The sequence below is a fragment of the Blastomyces gilchristii genome (assembly GCF_000003855.2).
Source record: "Blastomyces gilchristii SLH14081 genomic scaffold supercont1.30, whole genome shotgun sequence".
Classification (NCBI taxonomy): domain Eukaryota; kingdom Fungi; phylum Ascomycota; class Eurotiomycetes; order Onygenales; family Ajellomycetaceae; genus Blastomyces; species Blastomyces gilchristii.
The window spans coordinates 382,786-391,901 of NW_003101661.1; positions in this window are offsets into that span (position 1 = coordinate 382,786).

Here is a 9,116-nt window from a genome sequence, read left to right on the forward strand (position 1 = left end):
AGAAGTAAAAACTATTCTAAGATCTTTTTTTATATTAACTGCTGCAGAAGAATGAGATAGAAACTGCTAAGATTTGCACTACTATATATCTTCTATCAAGACTTTCCCTCTTCAGAGTCTTGATATTATAGAGAATATAAGTCTGTTTCTATATAATAATATAAATATTGTTAGTGAGATATAGGGGAACTGGTTATTTATATCTTAAAATAGAAGACTTTGTCAATGATTATATCAATACAGAGTTAATTCTTAAATTCAATAGAAATTAAGTGTTGCTGTTCTCATCCCTTTCAGAATCTATTGAATATTGAGATATTAAAACTAGATTTAATATATCTCACTGTGCAGGGATCAAAGGCTTAGTCAGATCTTGAGATATACTGAATTTATAGTTGATAATGTGCTGTTGACTTGTTCTGTTGACTTGTTATCTGCTAATTATGTATTGAATACTGTTACTGAGATATCTTTTTGTATTCTTCTGCTGAGAATGAGCCAGATTGAGAGAGATAGTATAAGAATGAGTCTTGATGTTAATGTCTAGATATACTTAAGACAGACTGTGAAGATTGCACTTCAGAAGTGTCTGTTGATTATATACTTGATATTATTATTGAGATATCTTTTTGTATTTTTCTGCTGAGGATGAACTAGATTGAAAAGAGTGATACAAGAGTGAGACTTGACATTGATGTTTTGAAATATCAAAGATGAACAGGGTTTTTGCAGAGGTTGCTTCTCAGCTATCTTCACAATTACAGATCAGAGATCTTTCAAAATTGAGAAGATTGACACATATGACTAGGTCTCTTCATCTTACAATTTGTATGACAATTTAGCCTGAGGTTGTGGTGTGATAGGGGAGAACAGGGGATAATCTCACACAGGAGTTTTGAACAATGTCTGGTTCACATTTGACTGGATAACTCCACCATCACACGGGGTATGCAGTCAGTGATGGGGTTAAAATGCTTGTATGATCAAGAGCTTTTTGATGAATCTATCAGCAGGTTCTTATTCAAAAAATCAAGTGAGTTTGTGATGAAGTGATTCATGATGAAATGCAGATATAGAGATGACTATTTGAATATCATGAACAACTGAGAGAACAGTATCAATTGCAGAACATTGTTTTCTATCTCTCATTTATTCACTGAATAAAAGCGAATTACTGATAGAGCTTATAAAAGATAGTTGAGTAGCTATTATCTTTTCTAAAATCTTTTCTAGACAGTTCAATAGAGATATTACTCTATATGACTTAGAAATTGAAGTTTTTCTATTAGATTTTGTAAGAATCACTTCAGTGACTTCTCTCCAGCATTCAGAATGATATTCATTTTTCAAGAGATTGAAAAAGAGCTCAAAATATTCATTCTTTAAGTAGAAGTATGTATTTTGAATAATTAAGTGATTAATTGAATCAGGCTCTGCAGCAGTGAACAAGCTCATTGAGTAAGACTCTAAACTCTTAACTCTGAAGAGACTGATAACTCTCATTCATTACTTATAAATTACTATGAGAGTCACAGACTTACAGAGAGTGAATTATTAATCAGTCTCATTAGAATCAGAATAACAGAGAACAGATTTACTGAGAAAAGATAATAGGATATAGAGAGATTTGTATCTAACTACTGAGCAGAAAGAGAGAGCTTTATAAGCTTCTATAAATAGAGTATATAATAGAGAGATTAAAAAAAAGAAACTCTATTTCATCTATTCTAAATCAGAATATCTTTACATAAACTATTTAGATAAATTAAAATAGAAATTTAAGAAGTTACAGACAGAGTCAGTAACAGTCTTCTTAAGAGTTTTAAAGCTAATATTTGAATCTGTTACTCTCTCAATGAAAATGCATGCTCATGAGAAGAGATTATACTGTAATACTACTGTTTTATCAGTATAAGAAGTATTAATAAACTCAGAATCTCAGATCACTGTAGTGTTTTTAAAGCTCACAGAGTAAATAAGCTGAGTGATGAAAACTGAGAACCTGCTCTTATAATAAGTAGAGTATGAGAATTCAGATCTGAGAACTGAGAGACTTATAAGAGTTATCTTTGAATTACAAGATCTTTCTAAAATCTGTAGAAGATTTATAAAAACTATAATTATTATAGATATCACAGATAATATATACTTAGAACTTGTATAACTTCAAAGACACAATTCATACATAGCTGTTCATAAGTCAGGTTTATACTTCTGATCAGTGTTAACAGACTCACTTACAGAGATAGAATTAGTTAATACTGCAGAGTTAATTAGAGAAGACATGCTTATCTATATAATGATTTTATAAATATCTGAGAACTTCACAGTCATGAAAACTGAGCTTCAGATATCAGAGAAATATCAAGATCTCACAGAGATATTTAGTTCAGTTAAGACAGCTAAGCTTTCATCTCACTGTGAGAAGAATCTGATAATAGATTTAATAGAAGAGTAGAAATTCTTCTAAGAATCAATCTATAAGCTCTTTCATCATGAGACAGAGGTTTTATAAGCTTATGTAAAGAAGAATCTGAAGAATAACTGTATTCAATCTTCACAGATTTTTATAAAAGTCCCTGCGATATTTGTAAAGAAGAAGAATGAAGATCTCAGATTATGTATAAACTACTATAATCTGAACTTCAAGACTATAAAGAGTCACTATTTTCTATCTCTGATTGAGAATGTAATCAACTGTCTCACAGAAGCTATTATATTCATATAACTGAATATAATCAATATATATTCACAGCTGTAAATATAGCTGAAGAATGAATGAAAGACTGTCTTTAGAACTGCACTGAAATTATTTAAATATTTAGTAATATCTTTTGATTTGACTAATACTTCTGTGATATTTCAGTCTTTTATCAATAAAACACTTCATATATATCTGAATATCTTTATAATAATATATCTGAATAATATAATGATGTACTCTATAAAGAAGAAAGAATACACTAAGTATGTATAAACTATATTAAAGATCTTAGATGAGGCAGAACTGTATATTAAGCTTATAAAGTACAACTTTAGTATCTGTCAGATTAATTTTCTAGAATATGTAATCACTGTAGATGATATTCAAATGAAATCTTTATAAGTTAAGACTATTCTATTATAATCAGAGCTAACTAGTATTTATAAGATTCAGATCTTTCTGAGCTTTATGAATTTTTATAGACAGTTTATCTTTGTATTTATAAGAATCTTCTTGACTCTTACAGACATATCAAAGAGTGAAAATAAGAAGAAGTTATCTTATAAATAAAGAATAAAAAGATTATTAAGAAAGAAGAATTGTAAGAACTTTCTTATCTCAGAAGCTCACAGAGTCTTTATAAGATTGAAATAGATATTCATAGATATAGTAATACTGATTCACTTTAATCTCTTTCTCTGAATTATATTAAAGATAGATATCTTCTTCTTTATAATTTCAGAAATAGTCTCATAACTACAGTTAAATGAGAACTGAGTTTCAGTGATCCTTTTCTTATAAAAGATACAATCTGTGAAGATTAACTATAATATTTATAATCACAAGCTTCTTATAATAGTAAAATTCTTCTATCACTGATATCACTACTTTAAGAGTCTTATAACAGTGATTACTATTAAAACTAATTATAATAGCTTATAATAGTTTACTTCAATCAAAAAACTCTCACAGTGATAGATTTACTAAGCTCAGAGACTGAGTGAGTTCTGATTTAAGATAGAATATATGAAGAGAACTAAGAACTCAGTGAACAGACTCTCTCACAGACCTGACTATATCAAGAAGATCAGAGTTACAGACACAGAGAGACTAGAGAAGATAGAAATGCTTTATAAAATACTTAAACTGAGTGTTATAAAGAGATTAACTGAAGAGTCTCTCAATTCTCTGTAAAAGAAGAAGAAGAAGAGAGAGAAGAAGTCTATACAACTACTCTCTATAATACTGAGAGTTAACACTCTGAGAATCTTGATAAGAATGTTTGAAGAGAGTATCTATAATCTGAAGAGTTTATAAGCTTTGAGAAGTATTATAGAAGATTTGATATAAGAGAAAATAGAGTATAAGTCTTTATAAGATCTTCTGTTCAGATTATCTGAACTACAATTGAAGAATAAATATACTCAGTATATTCAGAAACTGCTCACAGCAGAGATTAACTCTGTAGAAATAAAGAATTAAAGAGACTTAAATAATCTCTTATAAAGAGAGAACTGAATTTATATATCTATGAATAAGTTTCTATATATAGAACTTATTAAAAGATATTATAACTCTTCTCTAACAGATTATTTTATAGATACTAGAACTTATAAGTTACTTACAAGAAAATACTTCTAACTGAAGATATAAGAACTTATAAAAAAGATAGTGAATTCTTATACTATTTATCAGAATTCATGAGTAGTGTAGTTCAGATTATATAAAGAACTTACTTCTCTACTTATCTTATAGAAATCTTGAGAACAGCTAGAAATGAATATTCTCATAAGTCTCTCTAAAAGTAAGAATATATATGATATCTGCTTTAACAGTGTGCTAATAATAGTAGATTACTTTATCAAGATAACACACTTTATACTCACTTATAAGAACTTAAAGTCAAAGAATTTAACTTATATCTTTATCTATAATATGATTCAGTTACATAAGTTATCTGTAAATATTATCTCAGATAGAGAATTAATCTTCACAGAGAAATTTTGATCTGATCTGATAACTATACTGAAGATCTCATGAGATATAAGCACAGCTTTTTATCAACAGATAGATGATCAGATAGAATATCTGATAAGTATATTAAAACAGTATCTGTAGTACTTTATCAATTACAATCAGAATAACTAAGTGTACTAATTATTACTTACAGAGTTCATATATAATAACTCAAAACATGTCAGCACAGATAAAATCCTGTTTAAAATACTTATTAGAACTTATTTATAAATAATTTTGATGAATCTGTGAGAGTATACTATAGAGTGTAGTAATACTTATGAACAGACTGAGAGAATTCAGAATATTCAGAAGAAAGCTCATAAATTCTTGAGAAAGACTCAAGAGTATTAGAAGAGATACTATAACTTTAAGTATATTATAAAGAGTTTCAAGAAAGATGATAAAGTCTGACTAAGTCTAGAAAATATTATTATATGAAGATCTAGTAAGAAGCTGAATCTCTTATAAATAGAGTTTTATAAGATTGTGAAGAAAGTTAGCTTATAGTTTTATAGATTGAAACTGTTATCTGAGTTATAGATATATAATATTTTTCATATCTCTTTACTTTATAAATATAAGAAATTCTTATAAGAGAATTCTGTGACTCATCACTCTATTTATAAAGTATTAGAGAGTGAAAGAGAATATCAGATTAAAGAGATTATTAACTCAGAGAAGTGAGATTATAAGCTCTAATTCAAGATTCAGTGATAAGAATATTCTGATAAGATGAATAAGTTCACTTAAGAATCATTCAGATAGATAAAATATCTGTAGAAACTAAGATATTACTTTTATACTATAAATTCTGATAAGTTAGAATAATACAGTCTTCACTAAGAATCTGATTGTGATAAAAATATTAATACTATTATTTATAAATTCTAGTCTATAAGATAATGAGTTTCTACTGAGATGAACAGTTTGCAGTATATATAAAGAGAAGAAGAAATTATATTATTATTAAAGTTAAAAATAAAAGAAAATAAAAACAGAACTGTAAACACAATTTAGAGATTAATAAAGAAAAAATAAAGAAAACTCACACTCATATTCTTAATATCTGTGATACTTAATCTTTTTATAACTATTAATTTCTCTTTTTAAAGAAGCAGAGAGTATTATATCTGCAGTACAGATAATTATTACATTTGATATAAAAACTGTCAGAAATGCACAGACTTCAAGAGAGTCAGACACTAGAGTGTATACAGTTATAATAGAGTTTTAAAGACTGATCATCTGTATATGTAATCAGATACTTCTTATAAAGCTGTATTCACTCTCTCAGTTATACTGAAGTATTCAGCTCAGAAATAATTAAGATGTAGAGAGAGAACTCATCTGTTCAGATTAACTTCTATTATAAATTCATAATATTCATATTATCTGAATTATCTGAATTTTACAGATATCTGAGAACTTATCTCTTATTAATAATGAAATTGCAGAAATGTACTGCAGTATAAGAATTATTAATAGAAAATCTAGATATATTTGCATGTGTCTGATCAGAGATTATACAGATAGAGAAAGAGTGATTATAGATTTACAGAGTTACAGAGAGTACTGACAGTACTGAGAGCTTTGTAGAAACTGTTAACTAGAATCTGTAAGAAATTACTTACAGAGAGACTTATAGTAAAGAGCGGAACTATGCTGCTAAGAGTCAGAGACTAGCCTGAAGAAGACACAGAGTTGACTGCTGATCTGAAGATCAGATATAGTGATAAGACTGAGAGAAGTAAAGACACTATTATAAGTGATGATATTTCTACTTCATCAGTTAGTAAAAAGTAATTAGATAAGTTGCAGAGATACTCATAAGAAGCTCAGCAGCAGTCAGATATGATTTACAAAGATATTCAAATTGAAAATTTTTATTCTTAGAAAGTTCTTGAATTAATATATGAATATTATCAGAAATACTCTCTCTCTATCAATTGATAACTCAATGAAAGTGCTTCATTATAAACTCACTCAATTTTTTGAATAAGAACCTACTGATAGCTTCATCAAAAAGCTCTTGATCATACAAGCATTTTAATCCTATCACTGACCACATATCTCATGTGGTGATGGAGTTATCCAGTCAAATGTGAATCAGATGTTGTTCAAAACTTCTATATGAGATTATTCCCTGTTGATCTCTATCACATCAGAACCCCAGGCCAAATTGTCATACAAATTGTAAGACAAAGAGACCTAGTCATATACACTAATCTTCTTAAGCTTGAAAGATTCTCAATCTGTAATTGTGAAGATATCTGAGAAGCAACTTTCATAAAAACCCTGTCTATCTTTGATATTTCAAAACATTAACATCAAGTCTCACTCATATACTGCTCTTCTCAATCTGGCTCATCTGCAGTAGAAAAATATAAAAAGATATCTTGATAATAGTATCAGACACATAATCAATGAATATATCTGAAGTATATTCTCTGTAAAAAACCCTCTCTGTCTTTGATGTATCAAGACATCAATATCAAGTCTCACTCTTGTACTGCCTCTTTCAATCTGGCTCATTTCTGACAGAAAAATACAAAAAGATATCTCAGCAACTGTATTTAATACATAATCAGCAGATATGACAACTATAAAATCAGTATATCTCAAGGTCTGACTGAGCCTTTGATTTCTACACAGTGAGATATATTAAATCTAGTTTTAATATCTTAATATTTAATAGATTCTGTAAGAGATTGAGAACAGTAATACTGAATTTCTATTAAATTTGAGAATTAACTCTATATTAATATAATCATTGACAAAGTCTTCTATTTTAAGATATAAATAATTAGTTTCTCTACATTCTGCTGACAATATTTATATTATTATATAGAAACAGACTTATATTCTCTATAATATCAAGACTCTGAAGAGAGAAAGTCTTGATAGAGAGTATATAGTAGTATATATCTTAGCAGTTTCTATCTCATTTTTCTACAGCAGTTAATGTAAAAAAAGATCTTAGAAATAGTTTTTTACTTCTCTTGAAAAAGTAAGATATTTTTCTCTGAGTTTTATATAATATTCTTATAAAGAATTAAAAACAGAGTTATTTTCTATCATAATTTTATATTCTTTTAAATAAGAATTACTTTTTCAGTGACTGAAGAGCTTTCATTAATACTTAATTCTTTTTTACACTCTTTATTAACTGATTTGAGTTGCACACTTGTTGTGTGAGAAGAATTGAATAATTTAGAATAAAATTAAATAGTTTTAATCAATGTCTCTGTAAAAAATTGATTTATTTTTTATCAGTTTTTCTTCTAAAAACTGTTATATTATCTGATTTACTATCAATTGATAATATACTTTTTCTCACTATATTTCAAGAAAGAGATTGTAAGATTTTATTGATTTATCTTAAAAATCAATCTTAGTTTATTAAATTCTCTTCAAAAATTTAATCTAGTTATTGAACTAGTGTGAAAAAAATCAGATATTTTATATACAAAAGTCTTTTATTCTTCTTTTAAAACAGTCTGACTAACTTTTCAATTGAAAACAGACTTAGAAATCTGTTAATTGAAATAGTCTGATCAACTTTTCAAAAGAGTTTAATAAATATCTCAATTGAAACAGTCTAACTAACTTTTCATTAAGTGAGAATAATAAGTTCAAAAATACACTCAGTTGATGTGAAAAAAGATGCTTTCTCAAATACTATTCCTGAGATTGAAATTCTGAAGAGAAGAATGAAAGAAGAAATAGAGAAATAACAAGTTCTTGAAATATAGAAACTTGAAAAAGTAAGTAAGATTCTTGAAAAGCAGTGTCTGAGTGAGATGAATGAAGAAGTTCTGTTAATTCTTCATACTCAGGCTAGATAACTACAGATGATGATCAAGTTCAAACTTGAAATTTCAAACACAGTTTAAAAAACATTGAAAATTTCTAGTATAATCACTGACTTTTCATTTTACTCTTCTTCTTTTTCTACTTCTTCTTCTTCTTTAAATCAGAAGAAAATATATGCTCAAGCAGCTGAATCTGCTGTCTCTAAATCTACTATCTCAAAATCTGCTCAAAATCCTGAGAAAACTGAGAAGAATACTACTCATACTTTTATTCATAGAAAAGTAAAGAAAAAAATGTAAAAAGAGAAAATTTTCAAATCTTCAGAAATAGAAGACTTATTCTCAAAGTCTTAAATCAGAACATCTTACAAAGAAATAAGTTAAACTCAAATCTTATTTTCAGAATCAGAAATGAAATTAATCAGCAGTTCTTTTCTCAGTTAATAACTGATATTGAAGTTTAAAAATTAGTTATAGCTTCAATTAAGTTATCATTCTTTGAAAACTTCATCATTCTGACTACAATGTCTGAATTCAGTATAGAATTTCTTATTCAGAATAAGAATCTCTGAAAATCAGCA